Source organism: Ochotona princeps, chromosome 2, assembly GCF_030435755.1.
Source record: "Ochotona princeps isolate mOchPri1 chromosome 2, mOchPri1.hap1, whole genome shotgun sequence".
NCBI classification, from domain to species: domain Eukaryota; kingdom Metazoa; phylum Chordata; class Mammalia; order Lagomorpha; family Ochotonidae; genus Ochotona; species Ochotona princeps.
Window position 1 is genome coordinate 70,255,712 of NC_080833.1, and position 15,649 is coordinate 70,271,360.

The 15,649-nt window shown below is 38.8% G+C and overlaps 1 pseudogene; it reads left to right on the plus strand.

Moving 5' to 3' along the window:
• The first annotated feature begins 1,579 nt into the window (after window positions 1–1,579).
• LOC101527292 (RNA-binding protein EWS-like) lies at window positions 1,580–13,239 on the plus strand (annotated as a pseudogene).
• The last annotated feature ends 2,410 nt before the right edge of the window (window positions 13,240–15,649 follow it).

The window sequence follows — 15,649 nt, forward strand, 5'->3', positions numbered from 1 at the left end:
CTGCACCCCAGGGTGCACATCAGCAGGAAGCTAAATGGGAAACAGAGTAATAGAAACTGGAACCAGCATTGTATTATAAGAAGCTAGGGTCACAAGCCACAGCTAATCCATCATACCATGATACCAGCCACCTGTCACCATTCACTTCTAAGGCTTTTTTACAACATCTGCATTCATGTAATATTACCAATATTGAAGATCTAAAACATTTCAGAGCTCTGAGATTCAGACTGGATACAGATATCACTTATATCCCCTGAAACAGTTTCACCAGAGAAGGAAAAAGGGGAATAGGTACATTTTTAGTCCAGCAATTCAAAACAAACCCTACAACAAAAACATCTGTAAAGGAGAAATCCAACTGTATCTACCACTTGCCAGGGGGATGGTGAATTTCATATCAAGGGAAATATTTTGGGTACACACCCCAGGTTTCCCTGATAACTTCAAGAAATCAGAAGCTTAACAGACTGTGCAGGTGCTTGAAACATTTGCATCCAACAAACTCTAAAGGAAATCAACAAGACTCAAAATATGATATGAATGTGTATCAGTCGATGCCAGGTAAAAGGTGCTCTGTGATCATAGACAAAGAATGAAATGACATTTGTGAGAAAATCCAGAAATGTTTCATAAAGAAACATCTTCACAGTGCAAATTCCTTCAGTTCCCTGAAAAATAATATTTAAGGAATTTCTGTGAATATTAGAATACAAGACTATGTACTTAGTCTGCAATTTAAGACAATGCTTAAGAAACTTGGAATACTCTGAGTTCTATGCCTCAAGATGCAACTCCAGTACCAGAGTCCAGTTTCCCAGTGATGTAGGTCCTAAAAGGAGTATTGATGGCTGAAGTATTTAGCTTCCTGTCAGCCATATAGTAAACATGGATTGAGTTTCCAACCCCAGCTTCAAGTGCTCAGTTACCATGGATATCAGGGATAAATCAGCAGATGAGAGTGGGAGTGTTTCTCTCTCCCTCCCTCTCTCTCTCTCTCTCCCCTTCACTTTTTCTCTGTCTCATCAAATAAATTTAAACATGTCAAAAAAAAACCATCTTACCTGTAGTATAAGGCAGTGCATAGTAGACTCTCAACAAACTGATTTTATTAGTATCTGTATAATTAGCAAATGTAACTTCAATGCAAAATGAAATTTTATAGTTGACACTAAAGCTATAATCTTATCTTAATCAACTAAAATGTGTTTGATGCAGTGCATGAACCCAATCATCCCATGAGAACCAAGAAAACATGCCAGGGACTGGAGAAGGTAGCAGAGCTAGAGGGAGAGGTGGGAGCAGACCAAGACAGCTGGTGTCACTACTACATGACCTGACACAGAATCCTGCAGGCCACACTGATCCCAGCTTGGACTGGAACTAGAGCTGGAGTAAAGGTCCTGGAAGGTCGTCACAGGGGAAGAACACAATTCCTTTTCCCATTTCCCCACCAAATGGCTGCACCAGTGGAGGAAGTTGCCAATTTGAAAGGAGACCATAATAGCTGAGAAAAACTGCTGTATTAAAAATCAATGAAAGTCATGGTAGCTGCAGTTTTTCATGTACCTGGTTTATCATGGGCACAAGTAATAAGATGATTCTATCAAAGGATAAACCCATGTCCTCCAAAGACTTTGAGTCTGTATTTGTAGCCATACAGACCAGCCAGGCATATGGGTGACAAAGCTATGGAACCTATGGACAGCCCAGTGATGTCAGCTATAGCCAGGCTCGGCTGCCCCCCAGGCAAAGAGCCAGCCTGCCCTGGGGTATGGCACTGCTATTTAGGATACCACCACTGTGACAGTCATAATCACTAGCAAAGACTCCTAGGTAGCTCAGTATTGATTGTGGCTCCCAGCCCACTTACCCAGCCTATAGGCAGCAGCCAGCAGTCACTGCACCTGCAAGACTACAGATTGTTAACAAGCCAACAGAAACTAATCAACCCCAATCTAGCATTAGGAGTTACAAACAGCTCAGCCTAAGATATGGATAAAGTAACTGCATTTATCCTCAGATACCTGGGAGCTACCCCATGCAGCCAGTCTCTGCACCACCATCCTGCCTCCCACCAGTTACTCCTCTTCACAGCCGACTAATTACAATTAGAGCAGTTACTCTTAGCAGATCTATGAACAGTGGAGCAGCTATGGGTAGCAGAGTAACTATGACCAACAAAATAGCTATGAGCAGCAGCCTCCCACTAGTTGCCCCACAAAACTGGATCCTATAGCCAGTCTCCAAGCCAATATAGCCAACAGAGCAGCAGCTACAGGCAGCAGAATTCATTCCAACACGACCACCTCAGTTACATGGGTGTTTATGTGCTGTAATCTGGAAGATTTTTCAGAGCAGGAGAGAACCAAAACATGAATGATCCTGATAACCAGGGCAGGGAAAGAGGTAGATTTGATCCTGGAAGCAGATGTGGGTGAGGAGGAGGACACAATGGAGTAGGCACTGAAGAGCAAGGTGGCTTCAACTAGCCTGGTGGAACCATGGGTGAAGGATAAGATCTTGATCTAGGCCCACTTGTAGATCTGGATGAAAACTTCAAAAACAGTGCAATTTATGTGCAAGGATTAAATAATAATGTGACTGTGGGTGACCTGGCCGACTTCCTTTAGCAGTGTGGAGTTGTTAAGATAAAGAAGAAAACTGAACAATCCATGATCCACCTATACATGGATAAGATAAAGGAAACCCTAAAGGTGATGCCACAGTGTCCTGTGAAGACTCACCAACTGCCAAGGCTGCCATAAAGTAGGCTGATGGAAAAGGTTTTCAAGGGAGTAAACTGAAAGTGCCTCCAAGCCCAAAAGAAGCCTGTAATGAACAGTATGGCATGGCGTGCCCCTCTGGGAGTGCCAAGGAATGTCACTCCCAATATTCACTGAAGTCCACAGTGCCCAGGAAGTCCTGGAAGGCCATGGGTCACATGGGAAGCTACTGAGGAGACAGAGGTGGCTTTCCCCTTAGAAGGCCTTGGGGTTCACAAGAGAACCCCTCTGGAGGAGGAGATGTCCAGCTGGCAGCTGGGGATTGGTAGTATCCAAATTCAGTCTGTGGAAACTCAAACTTCACCTGGGGAACAGAATGGAACCAGTGTAAGGTTCAAAACATAAAGATTTCCACCCACTGTCCTTTGGTTATCAGATTTAGTTTTTTAAACCAGAAAGTGTGGGACAGATGCAATGGCTAAATAGCTAAATTCTTGCCTTCCATGTGCCAGGATTCCATACAGGCGCTGGCTCATGTCCTGGCTACCCCACTTACCATACAACGTCATGATGGTGGCCTGGGAAGGCGGCAAAGGATGGCCCAAAGTTTTGGGACCCTGCACCCACATGAGAGACCTGGAAAAAGCTCCTGGCTTCAGATTGGCTCAGCTCCGGCCATTGCAGCCACCTCGGGAGTGACCCAGCAGATAGATCTTTCTCTCCTCCCTGTAAATCTGACTTTCAATAAAAATAAATGAATCTTTTCAAAAAGAGAGAGGAATAAACTAGAAAAACTAGAATAAACTAGAAAAATTTTAAATTTATAATTGCTTACTTATAATGTTTCCCACAACATTATAATTAGTCCTTGTCTGTGCTTTAGGATTTTCCACCATTTCTAACAAAGTATTAAACAAGTTAAATGATAGAAAGGAAAGAAGGATAAAGGGAAGGAACGAACGAACGAACGAACAAACGAAGGAAGGATAAGATAGAAAGAAAGAAAGAGAGAAAGAAAGAAAGAAAGAAAGAAAGAAAGAAAGAAAGGAAGAAGGAAGGAAGGAAGGAAAGAAGAGAAAAAAGAAAATTACAGAGTGGAGCTGAGGCTTTGATTGCGCTAACAGTCGTATGATCACTGCCTTCCCCATGCTGACGACAGTAGAGTCCACCATGCCCAATTTGGCATAACCCTGGACTCATACCCCACGTTCTTCTCATCAGGCCATGGAACCTATTGTAGGATAGATCACATAGTAGGCCATAAAGCAAGCCATAAGCAAATTCAAAAAAGTTTAAATCATGCCATGTTTCTTTTTTATTAAAGATTTATTTATTTTTACTGCCAAGTCAGATATACAGAGAGAGGAGGAGAGACAGAGAGGGAGATCTTCTGTCTGATGGTTCACTCCCCAGTGACCACAATGACCAGAGCTGCGCCAATCCGAAGCCAGGAGTCAGGAGCTCTTCAGGGTCTCCCACGCGGGTGCAGGGTCCCAAGGCTTTGGGCCATCCTTGACTGCTTTCCCAGGCCATAAGCATGGAGATGAATGGGAGGCAGGGCTGCTGGGATTAGAACCAGCACACATATGGGATCCTGGTGCATTAAAGGTGAGGACTTTAGCTGCTAGGGCACTATGCCAGGCCCCATGCCATGTTTCGTTTCTGATTACCAGGGAGGGAAATCAACAGTTCAAGAAATTCTAGAAAATATGCAAATACACGGAAGCAAAACAGTATTACTGAATAAATAGTGGATAATATAAGAAATCAAGAAGGAAATTAAAAAATTCTTGAAAATTATAGAAGAAGACTGTACAGCCTGTCAACGATTATGGGATACAGCAGAAAGAGTGTAAGAAGGCAGTTCATAGAAATTAGCACTTGGAGCAAGAATTCAGAAAAGCATCTAATAAATGATCTAGCAATGCATCCCAAGCTCCTAGGAAAACAACAATAAACCAAATCCAAAGTTATGAGGAAGAAACAAAATTAGGAATGAAAAAAGCAAAAGCAAAGCAAAAAATAAAACAATATGGAAGGAAGTTAATTGAAGAGTTGTTTGGTTTTAAAATAAATAAATGAATACAATAAATAAATAGCTAAAATGATACACCATTGGTCCAAATAACCAGGAAAAAAATAGGGAGAAGAATCAAATCAATAAAATTATACAAGGAAAGGACATAGAAAAAAGACACCACAAATACACAACCATCAGAAATTATTACAAACAGTCAAATACTAATATGTGGAATCAATTTATGAAAGAGTGAACTGTACTCTCATGTTTACATCAGCTCATCTCACTGTAGGTAAGATGTTAAGCCAACCTAGATGTGCACAAAGGATGGTTAGATAAAGAAAATGCTGCATGTATATACACTATGGAATATTACTTAGCCATACAAAAAAAGAAATATGGTATTTTGCAGGAAAATTGATGCAGCTGGAAATTATGTTTATTTTTCAATTTGCTTATTATGTTTATTTATTTTAATATTAAACTGAATAAGATATATATCATATTTTTTCATGATCTTTGATAACTAATACACAGAGTTCACATAAAACGCAACTTATATGAGCAAGATGTTATATTGAGATTTGATTGTGGTTTACTCCCTTTGACTATACTCTCGAGGAACTGCAGGATTTTTTTTTTTTTTTACTTATTAGTTGTTTAATGCTTTACCTAATGGAGTGTTATGTCTGTGATTGCAAAGCAAACTGAAAGTGTGCCACTGTAAAAGCGAAAGATAAAAAGGTAGGGACATGGTACATGGGGAAAATCAACAGGTGGGGAGATACTGTGGGAATTATCACAGTGCTCCTAAATCTGTATTAATATGTTCACAATTCGTTCACTTTGCATACATAAAAAATAGAATATTTTAAAAATGATTTGAACATGAGAAACCCTAAAGAGGAGTATGTTCCTTTCCATTTGAGAAATAGAAGATTACGAGATTCAGGCCAGGGATCTTAGGATTCCTTGTTGTTGTATCAGCTCAGGACTTTGAATCGATGGAAAGCTCTGATTGCTTCTCTGGAAGCAAATTAATTTTTGACAATTTCACTTGATAAACAAAATCAAGAAGGGCTCTCGAATATTCACACAACAAATCTGTATTGATAAAGTAACCAAAGCTGTACTTGGCAATGCTTTTTGACTCCACAAATAGAGACAAATTCACAGGAATGAGAATAACTCTCAGAATTGCTGCCATACTTAAAACTTAGCTGAACATTCAGCAGAGAGCATCACACTTCATTGAAAATCCATTAAAACAATTACCAGGTCATTAGTACGGACTTCTAAGCACTAGTTTTCAAACTCCCCTATTAAAGGAAGTTCTTTGAGTGAATATCAGCTACCTTCCTAAGGGGCAATCCTACAGAGCTTTAAGAAACAGATAAAACATGAAAATATACATTAAAAATGAGCTTGTTGAATAAAAGTATGGATCTCTTACATAATGACTTTTTTATATAATGCAATCATATGTATCATTTTTCTCTTCAATCACCAGAAAAATACAGTTAGATGGTCCATAAATGTTATATGATTCAGGAACCTGCTTCCCAAGACAGTCGCACACATCTATTGAATGCCTACCAAGGATTTAAACACCTTTTACAGACCAATGATTCTCCATTTATCTCCAGCCTAGAACTCTTCATTGAACCCTAAACTTGTATTCAATTGTTCACTTGATATTTCATTTAGATGTCTAATAAACTTATAAAATATAACATGCCCATCAAACAGGATGCCCAAGTGATATTGGGTGTAATGAGGCTAGGATTTTCTAACTCACCAGTGAAATGAGCCTTTAAACAGCACCTTAAACTCAGATACTAGATATCATGAGGTCCCAGTCTCCTAGCCTCCCTCTCTTAGCTTGAAGTGTCCTTGCTTTGCCTTTTGGCAATGCAGGATTACCTCACTGAATTGAGGGAGTGGTGTTGCCAACCTGGAAAGGTACTAAATACCATACTTACTAAAGTCATTTGCTACTCCAATCTATAACACCTTGATAATTATCATGTGGAGAGGTTTTATATAGGATTTCTAGGTCTAAGCAAGGAACTTCTAGGACCAAGTAAGGGATTTCCAGGCCAGGGGAAAAAAGTACTAAAGCATACTTGGGCATCAGATAAAGTCTTCAAAGTATAGCACTGTTGGGCCCGGCACAATAGCATAATGGTTAAAGTCCTCGCCTTGCACGTGCCCAGGATCCCATATGGGCACCGGTTCTATTCCCGGCAGCCCTGTTTTCCCTCCAGCTCCCTGCTTTTGGCCTGGGACAGCAAGTTGAGGTCGGCCCAAATCTTTGGGATCCTGCACCCATGAGGAAGACCTGGAAAGCTCCTGGCTCCTGGCTTCGGATTGGCGCAGCACCGACCGCTGCAGTCAGTTGGAGAGTGAACCATAGGACAGAAGATCTTCCTCTCTGTCTCTCCTCTTCTCTATATATTCACCTTTTCAATAAAAATAAATAAATCTTTTATAAAAAAAAAAAGAGTGTGGCACTGTCGACCAATCAGGAACTTCGACATAGACTAAACATGAACCTGGACAAAGTAACCATTGTATCTCCATTGCCTGAAGAGAGCCTAGTATACAGGTGAGCCTACTTCCTTTTATTTCTGACTTTTCCCTACTTGTAGTATCTTGAAAAACCTTAAATCACCAACATTCAGTAGAACTATATTTCTGTATTCTACACAGAAATATATATATATATATAATGTGTATATGTATATATATATATAAATAGATAGATATTCTGTACATGTGAGTCAGTTACCTCCTCATCTATCTACAGATTAAGCTTGCTCCTCCTTTTATCCTCATACTTTGCCCAGATAATTTGATTTGGTACTATTGACAAGGATTGAGCCGTTAGTAACACCGGTATCCCGTAAGAAATACATTAAGGTATTTTAAGGCATGCCTTTCTTGACCTAAGGACCTCCTGCTTAAAGGTTTTAAGGTACCACACGACCTTCCAATTGTGCTACCCTGAAAATCAAGCCTCCAGCACAGTAGCCCTTTCCATGGCGAAAAGTAGTAACAGCATAGCATTCTCCTTCCTATCTGGTGTCTCCTCTGCAAAGCGGTCATCTACTTGTCCCACTGTGTATTAATTTGCGTTTTAACTAAGTATAATCAAACAACATGTATTTGCCTCTTTGATGTCTTTAAATAATTACAGTTACTTTGATATTCATCTAAGTCTTTTCATTTATCACTAGCCCACAATTTTATTGCTGATAAATATTCGACTGCATGTTTTGCACATCTATTTCCTATCCTTACAATACTTGTTGATTTTAACATAACAGATAAGTTCACTTAAAATTTCTAAGACGTGGACTAAACATTTGACTCAGCAGCTTAAGTCAGTGTTTGGACAACACTCATTTTAATTCTGGCTACTCCACTCCCAATCCAGTGTCCTACTGAGACACAGCTTGGGAAGCAGAAGGTAGTCAGATATTTGCATCTAGAGTCCCAGTGAGAAACTGAGATGGAGTCCTCAGCTCCTGGCTTCAGCCTGGCCCAAATCAGGCTGTTGCAAGAGTTACTGGTGTGAGCCAGTGATCGGCGATCTCTCTCCTCTTTTCTGCCTTTCAAATAAAATGAAAATAAGAAATTTTTGAATAAACAGTTTCTAACAGATGCTACATGGGCATATATTCAAATCTCTTTTTGTTAAGACTATGTCTATTGGGAAGACAGATTTTCAAAGAGAAGGAGAGACAGAACGAAAGCCATTCCATTGCCTAGACCACGCCATAAAGGGCCACAAGCAGTTGGAGCTGAGGTGATTTGAAGACAGACATCAGGAGAATATTCCAGGTCTCCCACATAAGTGAAAGAACTTGAACCATCCTCCACAGTTTTCCAAGGCCATAACCAGAGAGTTGAGGCAGAAGTTGAGCGGCTGGGACAAAAACTGAGGCACATATGGCAGGCTGGCTCTTGCAGGTAGAGGATTAGCCTATCGTCAAGCTTCCAAGATTACCAAAATATGTACCGAAACAATACATTTTTTTCTTTTCTACCAGGAATGTGATAGCAGTTTCAATCATTCAACATTCTCCCAGTTCTTTTCTTTCTCATTAAATTTTTTTGATTACTTTAAAAATTATATAGTAGTAACCCATTGTAGATTTAATTTGCATTTACCAATGGATAACAACCTTAGTATGTTTTCATATGTCTATTTACCATTACTCTTTAGTGCAATGTTTGCTTAAATTGGATTAATTTTTTTTTAATTTTTGAGCTTTGAAATTTCTTTATATAATTGACATGTAAGCATTTCATCAAATATGGGGTATCAACAAATTTAACTCTTATGAACTTTGGTCCAATATCAAAAAATTCTACATAATCTGAGTTTATAAAGATTTGAGATCGAATTTTAAGTTGTGCATTTATGCATATATAAATTTTGAATTAATATTTACAGATACTAGAAAGAACATGAGGTATGAACAAATACATTCCATTTCTCTCTCTCTCTCTCTCTCTCTGGCTAATGAATTGTTTCTCCACACCGTTTATTTAGAAGACTTTCTCTCTCTGTAACTGTTCCATTGAAAGAAAGAAGGAAAAGAAGGAAAGAAAGAAAGAAAGAAAGAAAGAAAGAAAGAAAGAAAGAAAGAAAGAAAGAAAGAAAGAAGGAAAGGAAGGAAGGAAGAAAGAGAGAGGAAGGAAGGAAAAATCTTTTTTAAGAAATCAGGCCTCATGTAAATTCAAGTTTATTTCTGGGCTTTTCTGATTTGTTACTCTATGGTTGTGTAATTACGCATTTCTGAGTTATGTAATTCGATAATAAACCTGAAATTAAATAGTGTTAAATTTTCCATATTTGTTCCGTATCTAGTTTTGTCCTTGTTTTGGCTACACTTTTGCATTTCCCTGTGGATTTGAAAATCACCTCGTCTGTTTCTACAAAACAGCCTGCTAGATAAAGTTTTACATGATGCTGAAAAGAATATTTGCTCTAGTATTGGAATGACTCAACTGTGAGCATTGATTATGTTAAGATAATTGATAGCTTCGTCAAATATCATATTCATGCTGATTTTTCCATTTAGTGGGTCCATGGTTTCTTAAGAGAACAGTATTGAAATAACTAAATGTAGGTTTGCCTTTTCTCCTTGCAGTTCTATCAGTTCAAGTTTCCTGTATATTGAATCTGTTATTAAAAGCATAAATGGGCCCGGCGGCGTGGCCTAGCCGCTAAAGTCCTCGCCTTGAAAGCCCCGGGATCCCATATGGGCACCAGTTCTAATCCCAGCAGCTCCACTTCCCATCCAGCTCCCTGCTTGTGGCCTGGGAAAGCAGTTGAGGACGGCCCAATGCATTGGGACCCTGCACCCGCGTGGGAGACCCGGAAGAGGTTCCAGGTTCCCGGCTTCGGATCGGCGCACATCGGCCCGTTGCGGCTCACTTGGGGAGTAAAACATCGGACAGAAGATCTTCCTCTCTGTCTCTCCTCCTCTCTGTATATCTGGCTGTAATAAAAAAAAAGAATAAATCTTTAAAAAAAAAAAAACATAAATGTTACAAGTGGATGCAAGAACCCAGGTACTTGGTCCACCTACCACTGCCTTTCAAGACTATTTACAGTGAGTTTAATCGGAAGTGAAGTAGCCAAGACTCGAACCTGTGTCCATAACCTGTAGCTGCAAATGGCAACTTCACTATCTATAGCACAGCACAGGCTCCTGAACTCTGTCCTCCAACTTACTACTGGAATATCTTTCTCTTTTATTTTATAGTCAATCTATAATTTTATCCTTAGAGCTCATTTCTTACACATATTATAAAGAAAAAAAACCTTATTTTTTAATCCAAAATTCTCTGCGTTTTCATGGGAGGGCAAAGATATGAGATTCAATTGCATTTGATAAGTGATTTCCATTTATCACAATGTCATGGATTTTATTTTATTTTTGCTCTTGTCTTCCTTATGCATCTTCACCTTAGTTAAGTGTCTTTGTGGGTTTCTAAATATTTTAGCTTATTGGCTATATTTGGCAATTTTAGTGGTTTCTTTAGTTTTTCTACTACAGAAATTAATCACATTCTAAATTCAAATGATGTTATATAAATATGTATAAAGTATAAAACATGAAGATACTTGTATTTCTGCTTCCTTATTTATGTTATTATTGTATGTACTTGCCTACTCATAGTTTGCAAACACCTGTAATGCACTGTTATATTACTGCTTAAATAGTCAGTTACAATGAGAGAAAATCTGCATACTACGTAACAGATATGTACTAATAGCCAGGATTTACAAAGAGCTTCAGAAATTCAACAACAGCGAAACAAACAGATGGCTAACAAGCATATGAAAAATTACTCAGACTCTACCTATCAGGGAAACACAAATAAAAACTTCACTGAGGTTCCACCTAGTTCCAATGAGACTATCCTACATTTAGCAGTCTACTAATAGCTGCTCTTGTTGAGGATTTGGAGAAAAAGGTTCCTTACACTCCTGTTGGTAGGAATATAGGCTAGTGCAACCACTGTGGAAGCCAGTATGGAGAGTGCTAAGACAATTGGAATTGACCTGCTGTGTTGACCCGGTATCCCACTTTTTGGACTACATCTGAAGAAAATCAAATCTGCATATAAAAATTGACCTGCGAGTCCAGTACAATAGCCTAGTGGTTAAAGTCCTCGTCGTGAATGTGCTGGGATCCCACAGGGGTGCCAGTTCTAATCTCGGGACCCCGCTTCCCACCCAGCTCCCTGTCTGTGGCCTGGGAAAGCAGCTGAGGTCGGCCCAAAGCTTTTGGACCCTGCACCCACATGGGAGACCCAGAAGAAGCTCCTGGCTCCTAGCTTCAGATCAGCTCATCTCAGGCCATTGCGGCTGCTTGGTGAGTGAACCATTGGATGGAAGATGTTCCTCTCTGTCTCTCCTCCTCTCTATACTCGCCTTTCCAATAAAAATAAATAAATCTGCAAAGAAAAAATTGACCTGCATGCCTGTATTTATAGCAGCATGATCCACAATAGTGAAGACACTGACACAGCCCAGATGCTCGTGTAAAGAGGAATGAATAGGGAAACTAGTACATCTACTCCATGGAATACTACTCAGTGATTTGCAACATAATGGTCACAACTAGAGATGATTCTGCTCAGTGAAATAAGCTAATCCCAAAGGGACAAATAAAATTAATTTGCTTCCATTTTCTATAGTTTCAGTGTTGTATTCATAAAATTGTTGCCAAATTCAATGCCATGACATTTCCTCTGCTCTTTCCTTTCTAGAAGTTTTATAGTTAATCTATTACAATTAATTCCATTAGGTAGGTGTGTAATGTCCCAGATGTGATGATACAATGCAATATGCATCTCTGCTTCTAAATCAAAGATGGACTCCCCTGAAACTGTTACATGTACCTGGATAACAGGATGCTGGACTCTCTGCCACTGTCATTCCCTAAAATGTCAGGATAGATTTAATAGAAGGATGGACTTGTGACTCTTTATGAATAACAATATTATTGCAATAAGGGAAATTGGGGTGAGGGGAGAGGATTGAGGAGGGGAGAAGAAAATTTCAGAGCCCATGGAGCTGTATCATTAAATAATAAATTAAAATTTAAAAACGAGTACAATGTCATTCTTTTGCATACCAACATCGACTTTTCTCAACAACCTTTCAACTTCATGAGAGTTTGTGATGGTTTGGATTAGATATGGTTCCCAGGCCTGGAAATGGTAAATAATGGTTAGACACTAGATACATCTTAAAGGTTTTCTTATGATGTGAATGTGAATTTAAAAAGTGGATGATATTGATTTTTTGGTGTATAGACTTCATTTTCCAACAAATTGAAGTAATAGGATCAGGTTTATACTTTATCTGACACAACCAAAAGATAATGTATACAGTAAGCTTTCTTTAAGATTTTTAAAATTTTTATTAAAAAGTCACATATACATAGAGGAAGAAAGGTAGAGAGAAAAGTCTTTCGGACAATGATTCACTCTGCAAGTGACCAGAATGGCCAGAGCTGGGTCAATCGAAGCCAGGAGCCAGGAGCCAGGAGCCTCTTCCCGGTCTCCCATGTGGATGCAGGATCCCAAGGCTTTGGGCCATCCTCGACTGTTTCCCCAGGTCATAAGCAGGGAGCTGGATAGGAAACAGGGCTGCTGGGACTAGAACCGGCGCCCATATAGGATCCTGGCGCATGCACGGTGAGGACTTTACATGCAAGGCCACTGCACTGGGCCCACACAGTAAATTTTAAATCACTTGATCCATCAGGAAAAGAAGGACAGATTCCTGAAAAGAGGACATAAACTTTTTAAACTTTATTATTGCTTTACTTTTCAGGCTGTGGTATAGGAAAAGAAAATGCAGATACTCTTCTACAGTTTCCAGCAACTCCTTATAATAATCTAGAGGAAAAAAAGAGTAAAAGTAATGTGATGATGATAAGTGATCCTGAGATTTGGCATTGAGTAGCATAGTAAGCTCTTAGAACATTTCCAGTGAAGGAATAGCTCCATATAACTTGGAATATAGATTAAGACTAAAAGGAGTAAGAATTTCATTCAGGGAGACCAATTGGGAAGTGATTATAAGAGACATTGGTGGCTCAGATTAGAATGGCAAAAACAAGGTCAGCGAGACATAGTTTAAATCATAATTTATTCTGAAAGCCAAGTTAACAGTGTTTGCTGATGAATTTGATGTCAGTGATTTGCATGTTCAATGTGAAGTTTTCCCTTCAGAGACTTTAAAATCTTTTCTTAATACAAATTGCATGTCTTGCTTAAGATAAACACATACGACCAAAACAAACTTAGAAGCATGTTTTCCAGAAAATTAAATAATAAATAAATAACTATTTCTAAAAAGCAGTCACATATTCTTTCCTAACCACTAAAAGGATAAAGGGAGTGAGTATTAAAAATTTCAATCATTACAGGCTTCTTTTAAAGATTGAATTTAATCTCAATAATAAAATAATCATTTCAGCTAAAGCGTGCATACCTTTTGAAACACTGAATCCAGCATTTTTTATAATATGCAGGTGGGACAATTAAGCAAAAAAAATTCAATATTTGACTTACACAATTATTTCTTCATTTACTTTAGCGTCATGATCAGAAATCTTGTTTTCAGGATTTCTTTCTCCTTCTGGTAAGGGTGTTCCTTGGCTCTTTCTGCTCTCTGATAAAAAATCAAGTCTCTGTGTGGGAGGTCCGAATTCCACGTAGCAGCCCTCCCTGGCTTCTGGCAGTGAAGGTGCTATTGTAGTCCCTTCACTCCAGCTTCAGCTCACTTTGCGTTTCTTCCAGCTGCTTCATTTGTAGGCAGTTTGGAAATTAAATATACTTCAGTTAGGAGTGGAGAGTGAGACTCCTGCCTTTTTCTTTCCTGGATAAGCCTCTTATCTTTGTCTCAGTTTTGAGAAAATCAAATATCATAAGATTTCCAAAAATATTTATCTTGGAGCTTTGGGAGAATTTCTAGTTGGTGAGAAAGTGCTTTTTTTGAGAAGGCAAAAAATAAATCTTCTAATGCTGTAGACGTCTCTAGCAATCATGTTACTCTAGTTGCCAAAGGCAGACCTGGACCCTCTATGACCTCCCTTGTTTAGTTTGGGACCTTCGGGAGAAGATCTTACTGACTGTATTCCAAGAGGAAACCGATTAAAGTCCAGTGGGAGCTGCACTGCTCTAATTTCAATTACTAACCAAATCAACACTCGGGAGTCATGCCAGAGGAGCCAGAGTGGTGAATTGTCATTTATTCCCAGAAATTACATAAAGATGTCCTCACTCACAAAGAAACATTTAAAGCCTGGTGATCAATAGATAAAAATGAGAGTCTGCATCTTTATTTTTACCTCCTATCCTATCCCAGACTAGGTGGCCACTCAGAGTGCAAAGAACTAGCAGGTATTTGTGGCTGGAAACATCCAAACTCCAGGCTGCCAACTCATAGAATGAAAATGTCAGTGGTGGTGACTTCTCACAAGAAAAGTGTTATTTTTTTGTTTTGATCTCCTTTGCCCAGTTTGCAGTACGCCTGTTCCAAGTTTAGTGTTACGAGAAACGTAATGGCTTTCCCCACTATTCCACAGATTTTGAAGCAAAGTCCACAGACCCTAAGCAAAATCCATATAAAGCCTACTACAGTTGCTGAACTACCTGAGCAATATGAATTTTAAGTATTAGAGCTCCAAGTCTTTAGTTATGGTTAATTTATAACTAAACACACTAGTATTTAGTGGAACAAAAAGGTCATTAATGTCTTACTAGGAAGCAATTAAATTAACAGCTCAAAGCTATTCATCAAATCACAAAACAGATGCTGAAGTTCCATAAGAAATCGGATTCTACAATGCTGGAAAAGAACGAAATTCAAAATATGGCAAAACACACCCACCTCCCTCTGCTTCTGTCAAAACAAAAATCCACCTTTTTCATTTATAGGCAGCATCCTTGAGCTTCTTACATTTCAGAGGCCCAACAAAAAGCGAGAGAGAGAACCTAAGAATCACTCAGAATAGCAGCAGCTTATTCATTAAGTCATCCTTCCATTTTCTCTATCATCCAAATAGCATTTCATTATTCACTGTGTATATTTTTTTGTGTTTTGTTTTGTTTTTTTCGTAGCAAATGCATGAATGACAAGATTAAAATAAAATATTATGTTGAACTTATATGATGTGAAAAAATATTGGCTAAGTCGTGGTTTACTTCTCCCTAAAAACAACCTTCAAGTTTAAATAAATTTGATAAAAATCTTAAAAATGTTTGTCATATTTTCTGTCATTGGAATATAATTGATATTCATACTAAGATCATTAAATTGCAATCCTGACCCTATTGTGTAGGACCCAGGGCTTGTGGTGGAAGG